This window comes from Lepisosteus platostomus, chromosome 4 (assembly GCF_059453375.1).
Source record: "Lepisosteus platostomus isolate fLepPlt1 chromosome 4, fLepPlt1.hap1, whole genome shotgun sequence".
Lineage (NCBI taxonomy): Eukaryota > Metazoa > Chordata > Actinopteri > Semionotiformes > Lepisosteidae > Lepisosteus > Lepisosteus platostomus.
Window position 1 is genome coordinate 10,734,535 of NC_142614.1, and position 26,796 is coordinate 10,761,330.

Sequence of the window (26,796 nt, forward strand, 5' to 3'; positions counted from 1 at the left end):
AGACTTCATTGAAATACAAATGTTGTCTAATCATATTTATTAAAGAACAGATTTATTTAGACCACACGCTGCTACGCACACAGCTACATAAGCCCGTATTCCTCTAAATATTTATGTTTCACAAAGTTAACAGCTTCCTATGTATACAAAGATAACTGTCGGGCGTGTTTATCTTGACATATTCCAGACATCTCGGAGTGCAGAGCTCTAGATGATTAGTTCCAGCTTTTGCAGTAGCCTTAGTTCTCCGACGGTCGCAGGGAGCAGATGTCTGAAGCCCGTGTCGAGGAAATATCACAAAGGAATGAGAGCGGACATCTGCATTCGTTCTTCTACAAAACCACGCGGTTCCCGAGAGGGGATCGGAGATAGATTGATCTTGTCTGGGTGTGACAAACCTCACCGCCTTCTGTTTTCGCTGTCAACTGTATCCCGTTGTGTAATCAAAGAATATATTCGCTTAACTTATTACACATTACACTGCTCAATGAGATCATTAACACGATCTTTCAGTCTGGTTGTTAACGAAGGACAATACTCACGCTGGGCGTCCACGGTAGATGATATTTCTGGGCCATGTTTGTCCCTCACATCCAGCACGAGGGCCTCCTGGGGCCCACGGCTCTCTGCACTCCTCCTCCCTGGCAGGAACTTCTGTTGTTCTGTCCGTCTTCTTGGTTGTTTTTGAAATAAATGTTTCACTGAAAGCAGGCTGGATCTGGGACGTGCTCTGACTCCTGGTCATCGTCCCCCTGGTTTGAGTCCCTGACAACCGGTCAACTGGTCAAGCGTTCGGCCGCAGGGTTTCGCTGACCACTCAGGGGGTCCTCCTCCTCCTGCGCACTGGACGGGATGCTCATCTTCGCCCGGTCTGCCTCCGGTGAAGGGGGCACCCTCGGCATCACCTATGACATCACCCAGTGATGTCACAGTGACATCGTCGCCAGTGTGTTTCCATCTACAGCTGAATTTAAGATCATTTCTAGATTTATTTAGCGCACAGGAGGGAATCACCTTTTCTCTGTTTACAACAGCACTGGCCCACAAAATCAAATCCACAGCCGTTCGGTTTGACTTACTATGTAAATATCGCCAGGCTACGTCCTATGTTACCGCTAACTGCTGCTGAAAAGCTGATCAACACAATTGTCTTCTCCCGAATTGACTACTGTAATGCTCTACTCGCTGGGGTTTCTAAATCCACACTGACCAACCTCCAGTATGTCTAAATTTCAGCAGTCAGAACCCTGACCAGGTCTAGTGCAAGTGATCACATTACTCCTGTCCTGGAGTCCCTGCACTGGCTTCCTGTCAGGTTATGTGTCGACTTCAAAATCCTCCTGCTCACCTATAAGGCTCTGCATGGCTGGGCACCTCAGTACCTGTCTGAACTATTATCGCTCTACTCCTCACCTCACAATCTTCGCTCCTCTAATTCTGGTCTCCTTACTGTCCCCCAAGCCCGTCTACACACAACAGGTGACAGGGCCTTCTCCTGTTATGCCCCCAAACTCTTGAACTCTCTGCCCAAGGATATCAGAGAGTCACCTTCTCTAAACTGCTTCAAATCCAGACTCAAAACCTTCTTCTTTAGAAGAGCCTTTACTTACCTGGTTCCTTTCTTCACCCCTCTACTCCTGCTCTGTTCAGTACCTCCATCTACTGTCTCCTCTCACTGTATACAGGTATGTCTCTTGTGGTTTGTGTTGCTCTGTAAAGCACTTTGAGAAGCCACCTTTAAAGGCGCTATATAAAATAGTTATTATTAATAATAATATTATCATTATATTCCAGCAGTCCTCCACACCACTGGCACAGGAAGCTCCGGCCCTGACGAGGCTCCTACTCTTGACCAGCAGCCTCCAGCCCCGGTCCAGCCGGGCTTCACAGCCCCGGCACTTACGGGTCGTTTGGACCGGTACTGGACCCGTTCCTCCGGGTCGCTCGGCCAGCCCCGAGTGTGAAAGATACCCGACTGCAGGGGAACCCTGCCCCGGGCTCTCTGGTTTCTGATCACACAGCTGCTGGGGAGGCACGGGTAAGCACGCGGTGGGGCCAGATCAATCTGACGTCACGGCGGGATCGGCGCCTTCACGACAGAGCTGTTGTTTTAGGCGTTGATTGCCGAAGGAGGCGAAGCAGGGCGCTGTGCCGCTGCCATTCACGCCCTGAGTTGAGTTCATTGCTCTTGTAATTGCCGCGGCCCTGACCATTCATACATTTCTACTGTTTCCACCGTACCGCACCTCCCTCCCCGGCTCGGCCGGCTGCCGCTAACCCCGCCGGCCCCGGCGCACCTCTAACCCCGCTACCCCATCCATCAGCGCCGGCCCGAGCGCCCAGCCCCCCGGGCTGCTCCTCTCGGCGCACACAATGGGAGCGGGGTCCGGAGCGCCTGACCTCCGGGAGCTGGCTGCGCGCCCGCCCGGATAAACAACCGCGGCGCTCCGGCGCTGGAACAATGCGCGCCCCCCCGGCCGCGAGCCGGGCAGCGCAGGCGAGAGGGGAAGCGGCTGCACGCGGGCCAAGAGCCGCACTTCCTGACAGGAGAGGGTTGTGGGTAAACTCTCTGCCCTCGGCGATGGGCGCACAAAATCCATCTTTGTTGAAGATGCTGGAGAGGCGAATCCATTATATCCGGCTATTATTATCATCATTTAAAGGAAACCGTGTGGCCACTCTTCTCTGGAGTCATTCCAAAGCAGCGATACAGTTTTTTTTTAACTATGTCCAAACCTAGATAAGCTATTTCACATGAGGTCTGATTGATGCCGATGTAAAAAAAAACACTACTTCACACAAACACAACACACACGCTGCTTATACAAACATGAGACAAATAACACAACACTCTCACACAAACATAGCACTCCCTTACACAACACAAATCTCAAACAAACAGCACCAAAGCACACAACAGTACCTTAACTACGCACAACACAACTCAGCACACGCAACATAACCTCACACAACAACCCTGATACCAGCCAGCCTCAGGACAGCACTGCTACAACACTGCCTCACACAAACACAACACTACCTCTCCCACTGGTACACATACAGAATCACAACACATACTGGAACACTACTGGGCCCTGAAAAGACAACACACGCCCGTAACTGATCAGAGTGACAGGCAACAAAGAGACACAGCTACTGATGAAGTACAGGCTCAGTGACCACAGCCTGGACACAGACACTGGACACAGGCAGACCAGGCTGTCCAGAGAGGACAGGCTCAGTGACCACAGCCTGGACACAGACACTGGACACAGACAGACCAGGCTGTCCAGAGAGGACAGACTCATGACCACAGCCTGGACATTGAAACTGGACACAGGCAGATCTGGCTCAGTGACCACACTTTCTGCTGCACTGCAATAAATACTCTGGGATTAAACAAACATTGTTCCCTAAAATAATTAACCTAACCTCAGAATTCCCACTCCTGCCAGAATCACAGCCGCTTCCAGACTCAACAGAGCTGCAGCAGCGTGTGACCCCCTGTCCAAAAACAGGAACCCGTTTGTGCTGCTGATTGTTTCGGCTTTGGCAGCTCTCTCGCTGCTCAGGCGTGTCAGTCAAGCCGGAGGAATGTGTCCTCGTGAGGCAGAGCCTCCGTTCCCCGTCCCGATGTGAAAAGGGCTCCAGTCTCACACGGCCGCAGCGCCGGCAGCCCCTGCAGATCCGACCCGCGCGGCTTCCTGCTCCGGCGATCCCGTGGGAGGGAGCGCGAGGTCGGCCGACCGCGTTTCTCCCAGGGAGCGGAGCCAGCGCTCCTCGCGCGGTCCACTCCGAGCATGACGCGTCCCCTCTCCCCTCGCTGTCCCACACTGTCCCACTCCCGTTCACCGGCAGATCTGTCACCCTGCGGCTCACCGCTGGCAGCCCACTGGAGCTCCGCAGGTGTGAGCCTGGCCAGTACCTGGATGGGAGACTTCTCGAAAAGCTAAGGCTGCTGCTGGAAGAGGTGTTAGTGGGGCCAACATGGGGCGCTCACCCTGCGGTCCATGTGGGTCCTAATGCCCCAGTATAGTGACCGGGGCACTGTGCTGTAAACAGGCGCCGTCCTTCGGATGAGACGTAAAACCGAGGTCCTGACTCTCTGTGGTCATTAAAAATCCCAGGGTGTTTCTCGAAAAGAGTAGGGGCATAACCCCGGCATCCTGGCCACATTTCCCCCTGGCCTTTACCAGTCATGGCCTCCTAATAATCCCCCTCTCGTGTTGTTCTCCCCAGTGAGAGCTGATGTGTGGGGAGCGTACTGGCGCATCATCCAGGTGGGGCTGCGCATTGTTGATGGTGGAGCGGAGTCCTCATTACCTGTAAAGCGCTTTGAGAGTCAGAGGGGAGAGTCAAAAGCGCTATGTAAGTGTAAGGAATTGTTATTATATAGCCCTTACAGCAGAGGTATGTGGTCATCACTGAAGTGCAGAAGAAGAAAAACAAACTGCTCCCACCTGAAGTTCCGCAAGTGAGCACCAGGGGGCGACATCACCTCGGTTCTGGCACCCACCTCGAGCTGGGGCGCTGTCGTCCTTGCAGAAAATCCTGGAAACAAAATCCCTGGTTTAGATTTTGTCAGTCAACATGCTGTGTTCCGCGGTGTCAGTCATAGTGCGGTTGTGTGTTTTTAGTGTGTTTGCAGTGTTTGTACAGGGCTCCTGACATGCGAACAGCTGGGTGATAAAAGCCTGAGGCCTGGGCTTCATGAGCGTGAGAGTGAGGGCTGGTCTGGTCTGGGATCTCCCAGGGAATCCAGAGGGATTCCAGAGGATCACTCCGCACTGTGAGAACAGGTCTGGTCTGGGATCTCCCAGGGAATCCAGAGGGATTCCAGAGGATCGCTCCGCACTGTGAGAACAGGTCTGGTCTGGGATCTCCCAGGGAATCCAGAGGGATTCCAGAGGATCGCTCCGCACTGTGAGAACAGGTCTGGTCTGGGATCTCCAGGGAAGTCAGAGGGATTCCAGTGGATCAGTCCACGCTGGTCTGGTCTGGGGATTGTGGTGACCAGTCTGTCTCCTTCCTCCTCTCCCCCAGTCTCTCCCTCTGCACTCTCTCACCCACCACCCCTTTCTCCCTCACAACGCCCATCCAGCTACCACAGCACACAGGCACTGGCACTGATGCTGACACACACGTTAACACACTGACACACACACACGTTAACACACTGACACACACACTGTGACACAGACACTGATGCTGACACACACGTTAACACACTGACACACACACTGATGCTGACACACACGTAAACACACTGACGCACACACTGTGACACAGACACTGATACTGACACACACGTTAACACACTGACACACACACTGATACTGACACACACGTTAACACACTGACGCACACATCGTGCCCACAAATACACACAGTGCCTCACACACTGACTACATACAAATGCCTGAACTCCCATGCACTCTCGCACACGGACTGACAGAAACGCTCTCTCTCTGCTGCTGGACCGGGCGTGAGTTGGGAGTTGTGGATGAGTGCTGTGCTGGAATCTCTCAGATCTGTGGAGACGATTAATAATCGTGGGTCACTGAGAGAACCTGCACAGCTGGGAGTCATTGGAGCAGACTGAAGGAAGCCCTGCGTGCACACACACACCAGGACACACGCACACCAGAACACACACACACACCCGAACACATACACCACACACACTAGTACACTACACACTAAACCCTACACTGCATCACACTACACACACCAGAACACACACATTAGACCACACAGTTTATAGTGCCACACAGTACTCATATACAATGCCACACACCACGCACATATACACACACAAGACCACACTACATATAAACACATCACACATGTACACACATCACACACCACAAACATACACTAGACACATGCCCACCAGATACCACACATGCACACACATTAAACACACATATATATACATACACCACACTTGCTCACACTTCACACACCATGCACACAGGTGCCTGGTCTTCAAAGCCAGTCCACCTTGACCCCTGATTGGTGTGAGCCAGACCAATGAACTTAAGTATTGGTTTTCTGACACTGACAATTTACATCTTTTAAGCCCAGACTGTTATACACTTCCTCCTCTGGGCTGTACAAAGCAGAGGGAATGGCCTAGCCTGTGGTGTGCTCCATGATTCCTGTGGGCTGTAAAGTAGTAGCAGACCAGACCTCTTCCTGGGTGTGCTGCACTGTTGGGGAGCAGCACTACAGAGGGTCATTGATTGGTGGTGTCTCCGGAAGACAATCAAAATCATCAAAGACAACAGCAGACCTGGCTCATATGCCAGGTTCAAGCAGCCTCAGGGGTTTACTGTTGACAGGTCTCTCCATGCCCTGAGAATGCCTGGGAGGTTGTGGAAACCCCCCTCAGACATGACTCACTGCTGCCCGCATGAGCCGCAGAGCAGAGCTGCGTCAACGGCTGTGGGCTGAGTGAGTGAATCCCACGGTGTGCTGATGGGCCAGCGTGGGAGAGGAATGGCCGCTTTGGCTTCAGCACTGGGAGCCTGTGGCCCTCCTGCCCTGCTATGCTGGAACCCAATTCCAGCTTCATGTTCAGTGCTGTGCCAGAGGTCTGCCCTCAGTGGGAGACTGGGGTGGGGTGACATTGCAAGGAAAGAGTGATTCTGGGGATAGCCTAGCCACTTGGAAAACAAGGGTGAGGTGAATGCACAAGGAAATTGGTTGTCTATGGAGATGGGCTGTTGTGCTGTGGAGAAGGAGCTCTGTGCTGTTTGGGAGGGGCTGTGTGATATAGGGGTGGGGTTGTGTATTGCGGGGGGAGGAGCTGTGTGATATAGGGGTGGGGGTGTGTGTTGTGGGGGAGGGGCTTGTGATACATGGGTGGGGCTTTGTGCTGTGTGGGAGGAGCTGTGTGATATAGGGGTGGGGCTACTTGTTGTGGGGGAGGAGCTGTGTGATATAGGGGTGGGGCTGCTTGTTGTGGGGGAGGAGCTGTGTGATAAAGGGGTGAAGCTGTGTGATATAGGGGTGGGGTTGTGTGCTGTTGGGGTGGGGCTGTGTGATATAGGGGTGGGGTGGTGGGGTACTGTGCCATGTTGGTGGGGGGGCAGTGTGTTGTGGTGGAGGGTCTGTGGGCTGTAAACTACTATACAAGCCATGAAAGTGAGGGTTCTGGCCACAAAACTGGGTGCTGTGAGGTGTGAGGGTGGGGTTAGGGGTCGAGGGTCACTGTTTAACACAACGCAGAAAAGTGATTGTGTGTTGGGAACTGTTTTGCACAAATACATTGAAGGTGTATTTTTGTGCTTTGACTTTTAATTAAGGAGTTCTACAATCTCTTTCACTCTCTCACTGGTTTAAAGGAAACAATTAATCCAGAGAAGGAGGTAAAAAAATAAAGCTCTCTCTGTGAGTCCACAGCACTGAGAGAGAGCAGCTGTCATAACATTGAGACCAGAGAGACCAGAGAGAGTCCAGGACACAGGGAGAGAGATAGAGACCAGGACACAGGGAGAGAGAGAGATGGGAGTTTTGACCTGGCAGTGAAGGCACTGAGGGAGAAGGCACTCAGGGCCTTCTACGCAATAAGAAGGAGGCTCTTCAACATCAACCTACCAACAAGAATCTGGCTCCAAATATTTGAAAGTGTAATCCAACCCAATGCCCTGTACGGCAGTGAAGTGTGGGGTCCCCTCACAGACCAGGATTACATTAAATGGGACAAACACCCCACAGAAACTCTGCACATGGAGATCTGTAGAAACATCCTCCGTGTGCAGAGAAAAACACCTCACAACGGGTGCAGGGCCGAATTAAGCCAGTACCCACTATTGATAAACATACAGAAAAAAATATTAAAGTATTGGCTACACCTAAAAAACAGCGACCAAAACTCCACCCACCACAAAGCCCTGTTGAGCCAAGAGCTGAGCCCAAAACAGAGCCCCCTGAGCCAGCTGGTCCTGAGGCTCACTGACCTGAGCCACACCAACACCAGCCAGCCTCAGGACAGCACTGCTAGAGAACCACAACCCAGAATCAACCACATCACAGCACCGAGCAAACAGCAATATCTCACACACTGGGACACACACACACAAACACAACATAAACTGGGATGCTACAGAACCCTAAACAGACAATACACACTAGCCAAATATTTAACCAAGATAAGAAACAGCAAAAAGAAACAGACCCTGAGGAAGTACAGGCTCAGTGACCACAGCCTGGCCATAGAAACCGGGCGACACAGGCAGACCTGGCTGCCCAGAGAGGACAGGCTGTGCTCCCACTGCCAGTGAGGAGAAATAGAGACAGAGGTGCACTTCCTACTGCACTGTGACAGATACTCTGGGATTAGAGAAACATTCTTCCCTAAACTCAGAAATCTGGTCCAAGAGGTCCCACACCTGCCAGAATCACAACGGGTCCCAATCCTACTGGGAGAGGGAGGAGGGAACTCAGTTGAACTGGCAGCCCAGTATGTGATCTCCTGTCACAGCCTGAGGAACAGTGAGTCTGTCTCCCAATAATGCTCCTTCTGTCTACAGTATATGTAAATATTTTATAATATGTAATTGTTGTAAATGTCTGTAATATGTCTGTAGATTCTATATTATTGTTATTTTTTGTTTTGTTTCATGTGAATTTCATTATTTTATTTGCTTTGGCAACACTGATTGTGCCCATCGGTCATGCTAATAAAGCACCTTGAATTGAATTGAATTGAATTGAATTGAATTGAATTGAGAGACCAGGACAAAGGGAGAGAGAGAGAGACCAGGACACAGGGAGGGAGAGAGAGAGAGCGAGAGAGAGACCAGGACACAGGAAGAGAGTAAAAAAATTAGAGAGAAGAGTGTCTCACCCTCGTCACCCAGAAACTGGGTGACACAGTTAGACCTGGCTGTCCAGAGAGGACAGGCTCAGTCACCACAGCCTGGATATTGAACCTGGACACAGGCAGACCTGGCTGTAATGAGAGGACTGTGAGAGACAGAGATGCACTTTCTGCTGCCCTGAGAGACATACTCCACTATTAGACAACCGTTCTTCCTTAAAATCACTATCTAAATCAAAAATCTCAACCCAGAATTCTCACGCCTGCCAGAGTCGCAGCAGCATCCAGCCCTGCTGTGGAAGGAAACTCCTATCACAGCCCGAGGAACAGAGAGTTAGCCTCTCTAACAAGAATTTTCCAATTGTCCGGTCCATGGCGGACGTGTCTTTCTAATTGTTACTGCTTTGACTCTGAATCTGAATTGAAAGGGCTGTCAGTCATCTGGTCATTATCTCATCTGTGACTTTGCTGTGCCACCATCCATCATCCTACCTCATACTTATGGCGGTTTATGGCTTATTCTCCGGGTGTAGTTCGTTCTCAACCTGGAGACCATGGGCAGGGAGTCTCTTGCCCAACAGGACTCCCAGAATTCCACCTCCTTCCTTCCTCGGATTCGGCATCGCACCAGGCCACGGGAGACAGTCGGCACCTATGTGCCAGTTAAGGACCGCCCGTCTCCCGCTGATGCGCGCAAACACGGGGCGCTGTGCCTCCGTGAGTTTCCTAACGAGGAGCCGTGCTCCATCTTCAGGGATCAGAGAGCAAGAAGCTAATTCACCCTGACGGCCCCCCACCTCACTGCCTCCTGGGATATTTCGGGGTCATAAACAACCAACCGCAGAAAATTGCCCCCTTAATTGCTCTCGATTAAGACCCTTCCGCTCAGAGGCCCAGGGAAAGACAGCAGGCGAACTGGAGACAGAAGAGAGAGAGGAGAGAAAGAAGAGAGAGAGGAGAGAGAGAGGAGAGAGTGCACAGAGAAACGAGACAGAAGAGAGAGAGGAGAGAGAAGAGAAAGAAGAGAGAGAGGAGAGAGAGGAGAGAGTGCACAGAGAAAGGAGACAAAGAAGAGAGAGAGGAGAGAGAAGAGAAAGAAGAGAGAGAGGAGAGAGAAGCCAGGAGTTTTGTCACCTGAAGACCCTGCTGAGCCCAGAGAAGAGCTCCCTCAGCCAGCTGGTCCTGAAGCTCACTGACCTGAACTACACTGCCTCACACAACACCACACACAAACACTACCACAACACACACAGCACCACACACAAACAGTACCACAACACACACAACACTCCCTCTGGCCAGCCTCAGGACAGCACTGCTACAACACTGCCTCACACAACACCACACACAAACACTACCACAACACACACAGCACCACACACAAACACTACCACAACACACACAACACTCCCTCTGGCCAGCCTCAGGACAGCACTGCTACAACACTGCCTCACACAACACCACCACAACACACACAGCACCACACACAAACAGTACCACAACACACACAACACTGCCTCTGGCCAGCCTCAGGACAGCACTGCTACAACACTGTCTCACACAACACCACACACAAACACCACCACAACACACACAACACTGCCTCTGGCCAGCCTCAGGACAGCACTGCTACAACACTGCCTCACACAACACCACACACAAACACTACCACAACACACACAACACTGCCTCTGGCCAGCCTCAGGACAGCACTGCTACAACACTGCCTCACACAACACCACACACAAACACTACCACAACACACACAGCACCACACACAAACACTACCACAACACACACAACACTCCCTCTGGCCAGCCTCAGGACAGCACTGCTACAACACTGCCTCACACAACACCACACACAAACACTACCACAACACAAACAACACTGCCTCTGGCCAGCCTCAGGACAGCACTGCTACAACACTGCCTCACACAACACCACACACAAACACTACCACAACACACACAACACTGCCTCTTGCCAGCCTCAGGACAGCACTGCTACACACAACAGATCACAGACCACAAAACACAACACAAACAGCACTTCCTCACTCACTGGTACACACACACACACAACACAAACTCAACCTCACCCACTGGTACACACATACACAAACACTACACTCAGAACGCTAACACCAACCAGCCTCAGGACAGCACTGCTATGACACTGCCTCACACAACACAGCACGCACAATGTAACCACAATACAACACACAATCCGGACTTGTACAACAGTGATTCACAAGACAACACAAACTGCAACACTACACTCTGCTCCCAGTACAGGGCTGAGCACACAGAGGGGACACATCAGACTGTCCCCACAGCACATTACTGAGAGACACAGAGTGGACACGTCAGACTGTCCCCACAGCACAGGGCTGAGACACACAGAGGGGACACATCAGGCTGTCCCCACAGCACAGGGGTGAGACACACAGAGGCACACATCAGACTGTCCCCACAGCACAGGGCTGAGAGACACAGAGGGGACACATCAGACTGTCCCCACAGCACAGGGCTGAGACACACAGAGGGGACACATCAGTCCCCACAGCACATTACTGAGAGAGGGACACACTCTCAGAAAGACACAGGGAGAGTCTATGCTGTCTCATTGGTGGGGATTTGTCTGTTGTATTAATTGCTCTGTCTGCTAGCAGTTAGTTGTTTTAATAGGTTAGTCTGCTTCCAGACAGCACACAGCCAGATGAAGAGGATATCCTACTCCCTGTACTCTGCTAATTAGGCAGGCGTGTCTAGTTGCTCTGGTAAAACAATTGACATATGTGTGTTAGTGAGTGTTTATCAGTGTCAGCATGGTATGTCAGTGTGTGTATTTATTGGTGTCAGCATGGTGTCAGTGTGTGTTCTTGAGTGTCTATCAATGTCAGTGTGTGTGTTCGTGTGTATTTAGCAGTGTGTCAATGTGTATTTTGCATTTTCAGTGTGTGTGTGTTAGTATGTATTTATCAGTGTCAATGTGTGTGTTACTCTGTATTTAGCGGTTACAGTATGTGTCAGTATGGGCAGATATGTCAGTGTGTGTTAGTGTGTATTTAGCAGTGTGTCAATGTGTGTTTATCAATGTCAGTGTGTGTGTGTTAGTGTGTATTTAGCGGTTACCATATGTGTCAGTATGAGCAGATATGTCAGTGTGTGTTACTGGGTATTTAGTAGTGTGTCAATGTGTGTTATCAGTGTCAGTGCATGTCACAGTGTATTTGTCAGTGTCAGTGTGTGTGAGGGACAGAGTGTGCCAGTGGGTGTTTGTACGTAAGAGAGGGCGCTCCATTGTGTGTCTGAGGTTTCAGCCACCTGAAAGTGTCAGTATGTGTGTTATTGTGTGTGTGTGTGTGATACAGGTGTGTCTGGGGTCTGAAAGTGTCAGTGTGCGTGTTATTGTGTGTGTGTGATACAGGTGTGTCTGGGGTCTGAAAGTGTCAGTGTGCGTGTTATTGTGTGTGTGATACAGGTGTGTCTGGGGTCTGAAAGTGTCAATGTGCGTGTTATTTTGTGTGTGTGTCCCAGGTGTGTCTGGGGTGTCAGATGTTGTCTAAAAATGTCAGTGTGTGTGTTTTCTGTGGTGTGGCAAGGGTTTCGGATGTTGTCTGATAGTGTCGGTGTTATTGAGTGCGTTTTCTCCAGGATGTGTCTGAGGTACTGCATGCTGTTTTAAAGTGTCAGTGTGTGTGTTTTCCAAGATATTGGATGCTATCTGAAAGCGGCAGTTTGCGTGTCAATGTGTGTGTGATTTCCAGGGTGTGTCTGAGGTACTGGATGTTGTCTGATAACGTCAGTTTGCGTGTTAACGTGCGTGTAATTTCAAGGGTGTGTCTGAGGTACTGGATGCTGTCTGAAAGCTGAGCCTTTGTGCTCCAAGCCTCAGTATTGTACAGGAGACAACAGCAGGGCTCCCTGCTTCCGCCTGCATTGTTCCTCTCTGTGGAAGAGGAGCCTGATGTGGGATCGTCACCGTGAACGGGTCACGCCTCTGCCATGCCCTAACCACTGGGCAGAGCCTGGCATGGCACGCGACCCTTTCAGATCCTCTTACAGCTCCAGAAAGGGCCCAGCACTTAAAAACCCTCATTTACACCCCAAGCCAAAGAGAAAGGCATTTCCCCAGGGCTCGATTGTTAATGTCTGGAAATAAGAACACCAGAAATGTCCCGATTGAGTTAATCTCTTTTGGTTTCTCAGGAGATGATAGATCCCAGAGGCTTCCCATCCAGATTTTTCTTGAAGGATCCTAGGGAATCGGTTTCAACAACATGCCTGGGCAGCTTGTTCCAGATCCCCACCCCCCTTTGTGTAAAGAAGAGTCTCCTGTACTGTGCCCCGTAGGTGTGCAGAGAGGTCAGAGAGAGGTCGCTGTCCTGGAGCTGGCAGTGAACGGCTGTGTCGGTGGGGGAGGGCGTGTCCGAGGGGCGTGTCTAGGAGCCTAAGCCTGCTCCTGCAAGAGATCTGAATCCTGAAAGAGGCAGGAGCACAATTAAACAAGCGATTCCAGGAGTGGGTCACGGCACCCCAGAGCCCATTCTGGAAACAGGGTGTTGAGAGGGTCTCTGTGAACTTTCTACACACTTTTCTGGCAGAAGGTGCAATATTTTATAAGGTGGACATTCAGAACTGGTTTGAATTGGACTGGGGGAATGCTGGACACTTGGGCTGCTGTGTAATTCTATCCTGTTACATAGGAATGTGTGCTACGAAGTTAAGTAACTAATTGTATTCAAAGAAGTAGGAAGATGTGTGTGATTTTGGAACACTGCCAATCTTGTAAGCACAGGAAAGCATGATGGAAAACTATTTAAGGACTGGCCTAGTTTAAATCTTTGAGTATTTCACGCCCATGTGCATGAAATAAAAACTTCTTTTAACTGCTGAGACAGACTCCTGACTGTCTTTTAAGAGGAAGGGGAAAAAATTTATCCAACAACGGGGTGCAAAGCAGGGTTTCATCCTGGACGGGACACCAGGCCATCACAGGGTGAAAACACACACACACGGACAACTGAGAGATATCACCTATGTCTTGGGGAGGTTGGAGGAAACCCATGCCTACACAGGGAGAACATCCAAACTCCACACGGAAGGGTCTCAGCTGCACTAACTGCCACCTCACCGCTGCCCAATCAGCAGCTCCAAACTGAAAAACAAAGGCTGATGAAGATACGCAGTAGTCTAATTCAGGGGATCACATGGGATGAACTCCGAACCCCTGATGGACAGCAGCTCTCGTTCCGCTGGGACGTCCACTCCATGCACTCTGTCCACTCCACTGGGGTGTCCACTCCGAACACTCTGTCCGCTCCGCTGGGGTGTCCACTCTGTTCACTCCGCTGGGTTGTCCACGCTGTCCACTCCGTGCAATCTGTCCACTCCGCTAAGGTGTCCACTCCGAACACTCTGCTGTGTGAATACAGGTCCCAGGTGGGTCTGGGCTGGCAGGGCTCCGCACCCTCAGGCTGAAAACAAGTCTGAATTATTAATCCTCCCCCCCCAGCAAACACGAACAGGAGCAGATTGCACTGAGCTGCTCCAGGCATGGAGGCCTGCCTGGGGGCTCTGGAGAGACAGAGAAGTCTGGGATAAAACCTGTCCGATAATTAAAAATTATTGGGAAAAAGGGGGGGCTAATTGTCCCTCTGCCTGTGTATGTCCAATATGCCCAATATGAACAGAAATATTCTCTTTCTATGTTGTTCTCTGTTACTGCTCATTTCTCTGTCTGTCCCTCTATATCCACCTCTCAACCCTCTCTCTGTCCCACTGTCTCTTCTTGTGTCTCTCCTGTCTCCCTGTCTCACTCTCATCCTGCTCTGTCAGTCTGTCTCACGGTTCCTACTGTCTCACTGTGATTCTGCAAGGCTAGCCAGCTGTTTCACACTGACTGGGCTCATCAGCAGGGCGCAGCTGTATGTTTACTACTGACACTCGCTGAAACGCTCTGGTCACTACCAGCCTTACACTCTCTTTTTACCAGCTGTTCCATTCGTCCATCTGTCTGGCTGGTTTGAAATGTACAAACTGTTATAAAACAGCCAACCGACGATCTAATCCAAATATCAGACCATCAATGGATCTCCTGCCAATCAATGTGTTTTCACTCTGCAGCACGTACACAAGCACACACAGCTGCCGTGCTGAATCAGACACGCCTTGGTGACGGTATATCTGTGACCCAACACCAGGCACGGTGCAATCTGACACAGGTACTCATGCAGAAGGCATGTTCTACCACTGTAGGAGCGCAGGACCTCGCAGTGCATTTTCTGAGCAATCTGTTTCCTATCAAAATCCTTCTTTCTGCACTTTCCCCTCCTCTGGTATTGAAATGGGACCTGACTACAGCCCTCCCTGGAGAGAGACAGCGAGAGCTGCTGCACATTATCTCCAGCCTCCAACCTGTCAGGTACCCCCACCACCGCCACCCCATTCCTCACTAAATACCTCCCAGATGTTACCCAAGCAGCTCAGGGGTCAAAGAAGAAGGAGACAGACTCCCCAGACTCTCCTGGAGAGCGAGCCAGGAGGGGGCCAGAGCAGGAGAGGGAGACACACAGAGGTAACGGCGACACAGGGCGAGATTCGAAAGCGTGGTCCAACCCTGTGCCCTGTATTTGACCTAAATGGGCCTAAAACCTCACAGTTGCCTGTAGAACATTCTTCATGTGCAGAGAGAAAGATCTGAAAATGAGCACAGCGCAGAGGGGAGCGATACGGTATTGGCGTCACCTGAAAAGCAGTGGCCAGAACTCCAACCACCACAGGGCCCTGCTGAGTCAACCTAAAACACTGCCTCGTGTGAAAACAACACACACAACACACTCCTGCACAGGCCAAACAACACTACCCCCACTGCAGTGCACATCCTCCACAGCTCTGCAGTGCCATAACACACATCGGCACATCTTTTTGGCTCGCTACTACATGTTTACTTATTTTTCCACAACATATTTATTGTTCCTGTTGTTATTTTTTATTATGTCTGCACTGTGTGGTGCTGTCTGTTGTACTGTTTGTGTCCCGAGACTGTGTATCAGCACGATTAAGAATTCCAATGTACGTGTACATATGGCAATAAACTACTCTACTACCTTACAAAACTGGAACACACTCACAAACACAACACAAACTTGATGTTATAGGACCCTAAAAAGGCAATATGCCCTAGCTGAATATCTGAGCACAGTGAGAGACAACAAGGTGAAACAGACAGTGATGAAGTACAGGCTGAGTGACCAGAGAGGACAGGCTCAGTGACCACAGCCTGGACACAGGTAGACCTGCCTGTCCAGAGGGGACAGGCTCAATGACCACAGCCTGGACATCAGAACTGGACACAGCAGACCTGGCTGTCCAGAGAGGACAGGCTGTGCTCCCACTGCCAGCAGGGAGAAGCAGAGCCAGAGATGCACTTTCTGCTGAACTGTGAGGAGGAAACTCAGCACAGAGCTGCAGCCCAGTGTGTGATCTCCTGTCCCCTGTCCTGAGGAGCACAGTCAGCCTTTCTCACAATGAGACTTCTATTGTCCTGAGTGTCTATGAATGTTTTGTTAACTGTTACTGCATTGACAACACTGTCATTCACTGGTAATGCTAATAAAACTCTTAGACTTTGAATATGAGAGGAGAGAAGGAGCAGTAATGGAGAGAGATGAGAGAGCAGGGATAGAGAAAGAGGGATCAGGCACAGAGGGAGAGCTATGGAGCTCCACTCCCAGTGGCAGAGCATTCCAGGAAGTCCGCAGCAGGAAGCCAGAATTCTGCTCAGCACGCCAGCACACTGACAGGAAATGAAGGCCTGAGCCCTTCCCTGCTGGGGTCAAGGGTGAGGACTGCCTGCCTTTCATCCCAGACTACTGTGCTGCTCTGAGCGATAGGGAGAGGAAGCGAGTGATGGAGAGTGATATTTCCATCACCCTCCAGCTCACTGACCCTGCTTTCCTGACTGTCAGGGAGTCTCGCTAAGCATGACACGGCCTCACCCCTGTCCCCCCAGCACCCTCTCTCAGCTCCTCACCCTCCCTCCCAGTGGCACAGAGAAAATACAGCACACACACACTGTCACAGCACAGACACAGACACACACAGAGCACATACAGCACACACACTGTCACAGCACAGAGCACATACAGCACACACACTGTCACAGCACAGACAGACACACACAGAGCACATACAGCACACACACTGTCACAGCACAGACAGACACACACACACAGAACACATACAGCACACACACTGTCACAGCACAGACACACACACAGAGCACACACACTGTCACAGCACAGACAGACACACACAGAGCACACACACTGTCACAGCACAGACAGACACACACAGAGCACATACAGCACACACACTGTCACAGCACAGACAGACACACACAGAGCACATACAGCACACACACTGTCACAGCACAGACAGACACACACACACAGAACACATACAGCACACACACTGTCACAGCACAGACAGACACACACACACACACACAGAACACATACAGCACACACACTGTCACAGCACAGACAGACATACACACAGAGCACATACAGCACACACACTGTCACAGCACAGACACACACACAGAGCACACACACTGTCACAGCACAGACAGACACACACAGAGCACATACAGCACACACACTGTCACAGCACAGACAGACACACACAGAGCACATACAGCACACACACTGTCACAGCGCAGACACAGACACACACAGAGCACATACAGCACACACACTGACGCAGCACAGACACAGACACACACACACAACATGCAACACAATTACACATAGAGCACACACAGAGACGCACAGCACAAACAGACACAGAGCACACAAACACAGAAACACACTAAACACCACACACACAACACTGACACCAGCCAGCCTCAGGATAGCACAGCTACACACCACAGATCACAGAACACAACACACACAACACTACCACACCACTGGTACACACACACACACAACCTCAGCACTGGTACACACACACACACAACGAAAGGCGGAGGGATTAGACAAAGCCTCCAATTTGTGATGGAGAGAAGGAGGCAGAGGGAGGGAGGAGCGTCCCAGGCTGATCGGAGGCAGGGGGAGGGAGGAGCATCCCAGGCCGATCGGAGAGCACAACTGCAGCTTGTTTGAAGTGGTCTAGCCTCCACCAAATCCTCATTTCCCAGACATATCAAGAGCTCAATCCCGGGAAATCCCGCACTGGTTGTGCAATTAAAAAGGATTTAAATAAAGCAAAACCAAAAACAGACTAGTGACGAGAAGGGAGCTCTGTCTGGGAATCCACCTTCTGCCGGCTGGCAGGGAGAACCGGAGCGTGGAATCTCGGCTCCGCCCGTCTCGGATTGTGCTTGACTTGTGATGTCTGGGCCATCCCTACCTGCAGAATTCTCCGTCCCGAGAATTATTTCCTCTCACACAGAGAGCAGCTGGTGCAGGGTCTGTCACTTTCCAACTGAAAGGCACATGCCCTCCCAGACTCTCCTGCTCTGTTCCTCTCACTCGGCCATCCCTGTTCACTGCACTGCCAGGACCAGCCACACCGATGAGTCATAGGACGGGGAGAGACGGCAAGATCTTAAATGCTCGCTGATTAGGACAGCCGGGAGGACTGAACGCCAGAACACAAGGACACAGATAGAAACAAAGGGGCAGTGCATTCGGGACCTGGAACAGGAGGTGCTGCTTTACACAAAGAGTGGTGGGGGTGTGGAACGAGCTGCCCAGTGCCAGTTTCCTGGGATCGTTCAGGAAGCAGCTGGATGACGAGATTCTGTGATCCATTAGCAACCGAGAGGAGACAGATGGGCCCCCTCCGCTCTGTGACCTCCCAGTTGTTCTGAACAAACAGGCGGCGGGGAGGTGGTTGGCTGTCCTGTGCTCAGCCCTGTGACCTCGGGAGTCTGTCTTTCTGTCTGTCTGGGGGGATCTGCATGATCCCTCCCATTTCCTCCAGGTGCTTCTTCTGCTTTCCTCCCGCCTCCCACAGACTCGCAGATGAGCACGGATCGGCACGTTGGACTGGGCTTTTCCCAGGCAAGGAACTGGGGGCGTCTAGCATATTTGTGTTCCATGCGGTCTGAACAGCTGTCTTCTCAGCCAGTGAGACCAGCTGTATATCAAACGGACGGGACACTCCAAGCTTGAGACAGGATGGGGGAAAGAGGCACTGACTGGGCTGGTTCTGGAGAACAGAACCAGACAAGAACAGCAGACGGCAGCGGCGTGACTCAATGGCTTTTTGCAATGGGTGCCGTTGCATGAAATTCCATGATGCAGGTGTTCAGCATAGGAACAAATTGCATCAAGGCAAAGCAACGTAAGAACACAAGACAGGACACTAACGAGGGGAGGAAGTCTGGCCTATCGATCCTGTTTGGTAGTTAGGAGCTCATTAATCCCAGGTGCTCCTTGAAAGAAACCTGGGTATAAACCTTCAACACCATGGCTGGGTAGCTTGTGCCCCACTCCCACCACCCTTTGTGTAAAAAAGTGCCTTCTGTTCCCAGTCCTCCATGTAACTGGTTTGTGTTGCACTGTTGATTCTGAAGAAAGCCACCGGGCTGACTTCCCCCTCCCTCCATCCAGCGCAGCGACGGGAAAAAATACCCGTTCCCCTGCATGGTGGGCCTCAGCACAGCTATAAAAAAAACTGAGGCAGGAGAACGGGAGACTCCGGAGCGAGGCTGACATCTGTATACAATCCCAACAACATCTGGAACAGGACACAGCTCCTGGTGCCCCGCCAGCTCTGCTCACGGGGCGCGCGCTGTTTCCGGGAGACAGGGGGAGTGCTCCCACATCTGAACTCGCTTAGCTGCTCTGTAGCACGATCTCCAGCCGTCAGGAAAACTGAGAGCACACCCACAACCTTCCCGAAATTCGCCCAAGACCCATCACAATCATCGCTTCTCTGATGAAAGAGACGCCTGTTTCCTTCTAGAGAGAGGGAAAGCGAAGGGGAGAGGAGGGGAGAGGGAGAGAGAGACAGGAGGAGAGAGGGAGTGGGAGAGAGACAGGAAGAGAGGAGGAGGGAGAGGGACAGGATAAGAGGGAGTGAGATAGGAGGAAAGGAGAAGAGAGACAGGAGGAGAGGGAGTGAGACAGGATGAGAGGGGGAGAGGGAGTGAGACAGAGGGAGATGGGGAGAGGGAGAGAGACAGGGAGAGAGGAGGAGGGAGAGGGACAGGAGAAGAGGGAGTGAGATAGGAGGAAAGGAGGAGGGAGACAGGAGAGGGAGTGAGATAGGAGGAGAGGAGGAGAGGGAGAGAGACAGGGGGAGAGGAGGAGAGAGACAGGTGAGGGAGAGAGATAGGAGGAGAGGAGGAGAGGGAGAGAGACAGGGGGAGAGGAGGAGAGGGAGAGTGTGAGAGGGAGTGCAGAAGGGGGTCAGAGGGAATGGGAGGTGGGGGCTGCACTTCACTGGTGGGCTATATGTAAACACAGGAACTGTGCTGTACCAACAGCAGCCAAAGGAGTAACTGTGGTGGCAATAGTAGAATCAGACTAAAGTAGCAGGACCAGCACGGTATAGGAGACATACTACTCCACAATTAGAGCAGTGTTACAGCAGTAGTAACTGTCTCTCTGACAGCAGTACGGCACTAGTATTACTTGTCTCTCCGTAGTAACTGACTCTCAGACAGCAGTAGTATAGCAGTAGTAACTGACTCTCAGACAGCAGTTCTATTAACTAAGAAGGGAAATCTTGAGGCAGAAGTGCTTCAGAAACCCGTGAGCTGCACACTTGACCCCCATCGCCCTTGAGCTGCCCCTCCTGGACCCTGAGCCCTTACCCCTGCCATGTGTGGAACAGCTGGAACAGCTCTGCACCCAGGCGTGTGTAAGGGAGGTGTCAACAGAGATCACTGACCTGTTATGAGTTCCCACTGGCGTGGGGCCGCAGCCCACATCCAGAGGCATCTCCACAGCTGCGCTGCAGATGCTCTGGTGGGGTGTCCTGTCAGGCCCACTCGACCCCCTCTCAGGCAGTGTGCATGGGTGAGAAAGTGTGATCTGTGTCAGTGTGCATTCATTTATCAGCGTGTGTATTTATATATCAGTGTGCAAGTGTGATGGTGTCAGTGTGTTTACACTCTCGTTATAAGAATGTGTGTCAGTGTGTATCTGTGTGTGTGTTAGTGTTCATGTATCAGTGAATGTGTTTTATGTGTCTTTTGTAACTCTGTATTCATTTATCAGTGTGTGTATATTTATATATCAGTGTGTTCCTGTATCTGTGTCAGTGTGTTTGTGTATTTGAGTCAGTTTTGATGTGGTGCTCTTCTGTTTCTCTTGCAACAGCACCCTTTAGGTGCTTAGCTGGGGGACACCAGTGTCTCTCCTCCAGTCAGTGCTCACTCTGCTGTGATCTCTCAGTGCTGTCAGTGAGAGCTGTGTCTCCTCCAGTCAGTGCTCACTCTGCTGTGATCTCTCAGTGCTGTCAGAGAGAGCTGCGTCTCTCCTCCAGTCAGTGCTCACTCTGCTGTGATCTCTCAGTGCTGTCAGTGAGAGCTGTGTCTCTCCTCCAGTCAGTGCTCACTCTGCTGTGGGGGGGTCAGGGATGACGGCTCTTATTGGTGGGTGATTTCTCATGATTTCTATGAGGGATCTTCATGGGGAGCTGGAGTGTCTAATCTGAAGATTCCCAAACTCCTAATCCCAAATTACAAATGAAATTTGCATTACCGGGGGTAGCATACAACATCCACCACTGGTGAGGAGTGACACGTCACACGGTTTTCAGGGCAAACCCATCCTGCCACAATGATCTGTGTTCATGAAGGAAAAGGAGCTGGTGCTGTCTGCGCCCTGCTTTAACGAGCTCGCCCTGGAGCCCTGGGTCCAGCACACAGCACCTGGACAGCATTACTCAGCTGCGCTCGGTAGAAACACACCGGGACAGTGGGGGGCATAGTGATGGAGCTCCCAGCCTGCAAATCTAACACAGATGTGCTGGCAGGGAGCAGCCGAGCTGGAAGCACAGAAAGCTGGGAAACACTGGAAAAGAAATAAGAGGAAGAATGAAGGAGAGGAAGGAGAAGGAAGCAGAAAACATTTGCAAGGGGCAAAACTCATTTTGACCACTCTTCACACGATCACTGTGTCAGTATATCACACAGTCACTGTTTCAGTGCCTCACACTATCACTGTTAGTGCATCACATTATTACTGTCAGTGTATCACACAGTCGCTGTTTTAGTGCTTCACACTATCACTATCAGTGCATCAGACTGTCGCACACTATCACTATCAGTGCCTCACACTATCACTGTGTCAGTGCATCACACTGTCGCACACTATCATTTCAGTGTATCACAATATCGCTATTTCAGTGCCCCACACTATCACTGTGTCAGTGAAACACACTATCACGCACTATCACTGTCAGTGCATCACACTATTGCACACTATCATTGTCAGTGTATCACAATATCGCTGTTTCAGTGCCTCACTATCGCACATTATCACTGTCACACCATTATTTGACTGCATCAGCAATTTGTGTACCAGTGTGTTTATATATGTGTCATCATAATGTTCATGTTTCCCTGTTGATCCTGAAAAAGTCCACTGGTGTAACATTGTCAGTCGCTTTGATCATTTTGAATACTTTACTCATAGTCGTCTCTGTTCAAGGCTAAAGAGATTAAGTTCCTTCACTCTGTCAAGACTTTGAGGAGGTATCTGGTAAGAAGAAAATAGAACAGCTGTATCTTTGCTTGTCATATGGTGAGCACAATCGTGCGATAGAGAGGGATTGTGTGATGTTTTGCCAGAGGGCCTGACAATACTATCTGATTTCTGTCTCTTCTGTAATGTAATACAGCTGAAGCCAGACCTGCTCAACCTGTCAGTGCAAGACAGCTCTGAGCTCTGGGAGTGGAGAAGGACAGTAGAAAGAGAGGAAAGAGAGGGGCAGACCTCAGCCAGCTGGTCCTGAACCACACTGACGCCAGCCGGAACACTGGCTCACACAACACCACACACACAACACTGATGCCAGCCAGCACTGCTACAACACTGCCTCACACAACACTGACGCCTGCCAGCCTCAGCACAGCACTGCTACAACACTGCCTCACACAACACTACACACACAACACTGACACCAGCCAGCCTCAGGCCAGCACAGCTACAACACTGCCTCACACAACACTACCACAACACACAACACCGACGCCAGCCAACCTCAGGAAAGCACTGCTACAACACTGCCTCACACAACACTACCACAACACACAACACTGACGCCAGCCAGCCTCAGCACAGCTACAACACTGCCTCACAGAACCCCACCACAACACACAACACTGATGCCAACCAGCCTTAGCACAGCACTGCTAAGACACTGCCTCACATAACCCCACACACACAACACTGATGCCAGGCAGCCTCAGGCCAGCACAGCTACAACACTGCCTCACACAACACTACACACACAACACTGACGCCAGCCAGCCTGGCCAGACAGCAGTCATATTTTGTGCTGTCATGGGACAGTCCAATGACTAAGGCTGCACTGCAGAATACACGGATGGCACAAACAGCTACAGTATTTAATTACATTGTAATAATCTCTGCTCGCCTTTCAATACGAAAAGTTAGATGTGGGAACTATGACATTATTACAAACTAAGCTACAACATACTGCCCTTTCACGGGCTTTTATGACTCACTGCTACAATACTCATGCAACACAATATCACACACACACACACACAACACTGACTCCAGTCAGCCTGAGGCAAGCACTGTTATAAAACTGCTCACACAACACAACACCTCACATAACACTAACATCAGCTTGCCTCACAACAGCGCTGCTTCAACAGTGGTTGGTGGTGCTCTGTTTAAATGGGGGGTGTTTATTGGCTGCGTGGGGAGGACTCTTCGCTTAAATGGGTGTTGCTGATTGGCTGTATAGGTGGTGATCATTGTTTAAATGGGTGGTGCTGATTGGCTGTAGGGCTTTGATTAAAAAGGGTGGAGTTGATTGGGCAACAGCCTGCTAGAGTGATGGCATGTTCCATGTGTTTCTGCAAAGTCCTGAAGGTCCCATGTGACCGATACTGCTACAGCTGTACCAGCTCTGCTGCTCGTTGCCGGAGGATTCAAACCTGAGATGGGGCCATCTGTCAGGTATTGGTTACCGTGAGTGAGTGGGGGCAGGGGGGACAGCCAGAGGGGAGACAGACAGGAAGACAAACAGAAGAGAGTGGGACAAAGAGAGAAGGAGGCAAGGAAAAGGAACACAATACAAACCTGTAAAGCAACAAGGGTGATTTGTCAGAACCTCTGGAGATCCAATGACAGATCTGACACGAGAACACCAGCCCCACACGTCTGTCAGCTCAGGACCATTTCTCAATATTGAAATAGCTTTCACACTTCAGTACCGACACACTCGCACCTGCACAGAGGGACTCTCCTCTTGTCAAAGACACGGACACGGACATACACAGATGCACACACACACACACTGATATACACAGGCACTGATGTAATCAGGAACAAGTCAAGGTTATTCCATGCTGAAAAGGGAAGAAAAGAAACACAATGTCTCAGCTGTGGAGCCTTCTTCAAGTTTGAATAAACCTTTACTTGTTCCTTTGCAGCCTGCGCATGCTGATGCAGCCCCCTACTTGTACTACTGATGTAGTCATGCACTGACACACACAGTACACACACACACACACACACACACACACACACACACACACACACACACACCGACACTCACAGACACACACTGATCGTGCCCAAGCCTGTCCCAGCGGACTGTAGTTAAGTGCCCTAATGAAGTTAATGAACGAGAGCCATTAGACTCAATTACTGAAGCTATTACCCTGAAGTGGACTGGGGGGAGCTGAGGCATTCCGTCTGGGAATGTGCTGCTGCTGGAGAGCCAGCGGACAGGAACACCAGGAAAGTTAATTGCAGGAATAATATTGTTCCAGGGAGTAATGGGGATGGGGGGTGAGGGGTTTAGGAGAACTAATTCTACACCTGAAAGGGTCCAAAGAAACGAGAGAGGGAGAGAGTGGGGTAGGAACAGGACACAGGCACAGCTGGCTGTCCAGAGAGGACAGGCTCAGTGACCACAGCCTGGACATAGAAACTGGACACAGGCAGACCTGGCTGCCCAGAGAGGACAGGCTGTGCTCCCACTGCCAGTGGGGAGAAATAGACAGAGGTGCACTTCCTACTGCACTGTGAGACATACTCAAGAGATTAGACAAACATTCCTCCTCAAAATGACAAATCTAATCCCAGAATTCCTTTACTTTCCCAAACCAGAACAGCTTCCAGTCCTCAACAGAGCTGGTGCCCAGTGTGTGATCTCCTGTCCCACCCTGAGGAACAACAACTGTGCATCTCAAATAATATCTCACATGTGGCGTCTGTAAATGTTTCCCTATATGTTTATACAGGTAAACAAACATACATTGTATATTATAAACAGAAAGAGAGACAGAGAGAGGGGCAGAAACGGGGTTGCATGGGGCAGAGGATAAAACCACCTGACTCTGCTAATCTACAGTACAGGTCTCTGGGGAAGAGTGAAGGGGTCAAAGGCCACCAAGTCAGTGACCCTTCTGAACGGGAGGTCAAGAGTGACAGATACATGACCTCTGGCCAGATGTGCAACCCCTGTGCACGTGGACCGTGACTGTGGGAATTATCGGAGTATTTCTGCTCAATTCCGCAGTCTCATCCTGATTTTCTTAGCTTTTATGGGACTCCAGGTCAGCACCGTGTCACCCACACCTGCCAGGTCAACTCCAGGACACAGGTGTGTCAGAGCACCCTCTCCACTGCCCACCCACTCCCCCGGGCTGTCCCAGTCATCCTGGGGCTGATGACTGAGACTGGACCAGAACCAGCACTTGCCTAGACTTTAAGGGGCTCAACCTGCATCCTGATCAACTCCGAGGGCTCAGCTGCTCGAGTTCCCCCAGAACCCTCCAGGCTCAGTGCTTACTGGAATGCTCTGGGTCAGGAACTGCATGACACCACCTGTGAGGTCTGCCTGTGCTGAATTCACCTCATTGATCAATTTCCACACACTGAAACAAGACGCGCAAGAACAGCTGGAGGTCAAGTCTAGTTTTACTGCATTTTGTTGTTGGCAAATTTTGCTACTATTTAAACTACACTGTAACTATCCGGGTAGCGATCAATCATCATAAAAAACTGCACACATGCATCTCAGTGAAGTTGGGCTGATTCTTTCACATACTCATCTCTTTCAGTTAGAAAGAGGGCCCTTCACATACTGACCACTCAGCTCTGTCCTCTGTCTGTGTCCACTGTCTCTCTCAGCACTGCCCTCTACAGGCTGATCACACAGCTCTGTCCTCTGTCCCTCTCTCCACACTGCCCCCCACACACCGACCACACCGCCTGTCCTCTGTCCACTCTGTCCCTCTCCCTCTCTCCAGGGAAGAGCATACCGCAGGCTCAGTACTGTACTCGGCAAGCACTTGTGGTGCCCCGGTGGGGGGGGGGCAGGACGGACAGAGGGGAGCCCATCTCTGGGGCCGGGGGGGGGGGAGGCAGATAGAGGGGCTTCTGTTGGCAGGACTGAGGCGTAGAGGGATGGGGCCAGAGGGGGCAGGGGGTGGGGAGGATGCCAGAGCGTCTCAATGGAGCTTCTGTCCTCTGTCTTGAGACGGGAGAGGCAGGAATGTCTGAGGGGAAGCCGATAGTGTGACCTCCCCTTTCTCCTTTCTCCCTCCTCCCTGCCGAGTTTCTGGGAGTGCGTGTAAGAGGACAGGGAATGGTGGGAGGGGGAGCGGTGCTGGGGCTGCATTCAGGGTGGAGTGGGTACTGTGCTGGGGCTGTGTTCAGTGCCGGGGCTGTGTGCAGGGTGGAGTGGGTACTGTGCTGGGACTGTGTTCAGTGTTGGGGCTGTGTTCAGGGT

The 26,796-nt window shown here is 51.2% G+C and overlaps 1 long non-coding RNA gene across 1 annotated transcript; it reads right to left on the bottom strand.

The window, feature by feature from the left end:
- Nucleotides 1-8: 8 nt before the first annotated feature.
- LOC148672615 (uncharacterized) lies at nt 9-3,776 on the bottom strand. Its single transcript, XR_015935826.1, has 2 exons — nt 1,611-3,776; nt 9-964 (listed from the first exon to the last, which is right to left on the bottom strand). It is a non-coding gene; the product is annotated as an uncharacterized LOC148672615 (long non-coding RNA).
- Nucleotides 3,777-26,796: the final 23,020 nt, after the last annotated feature.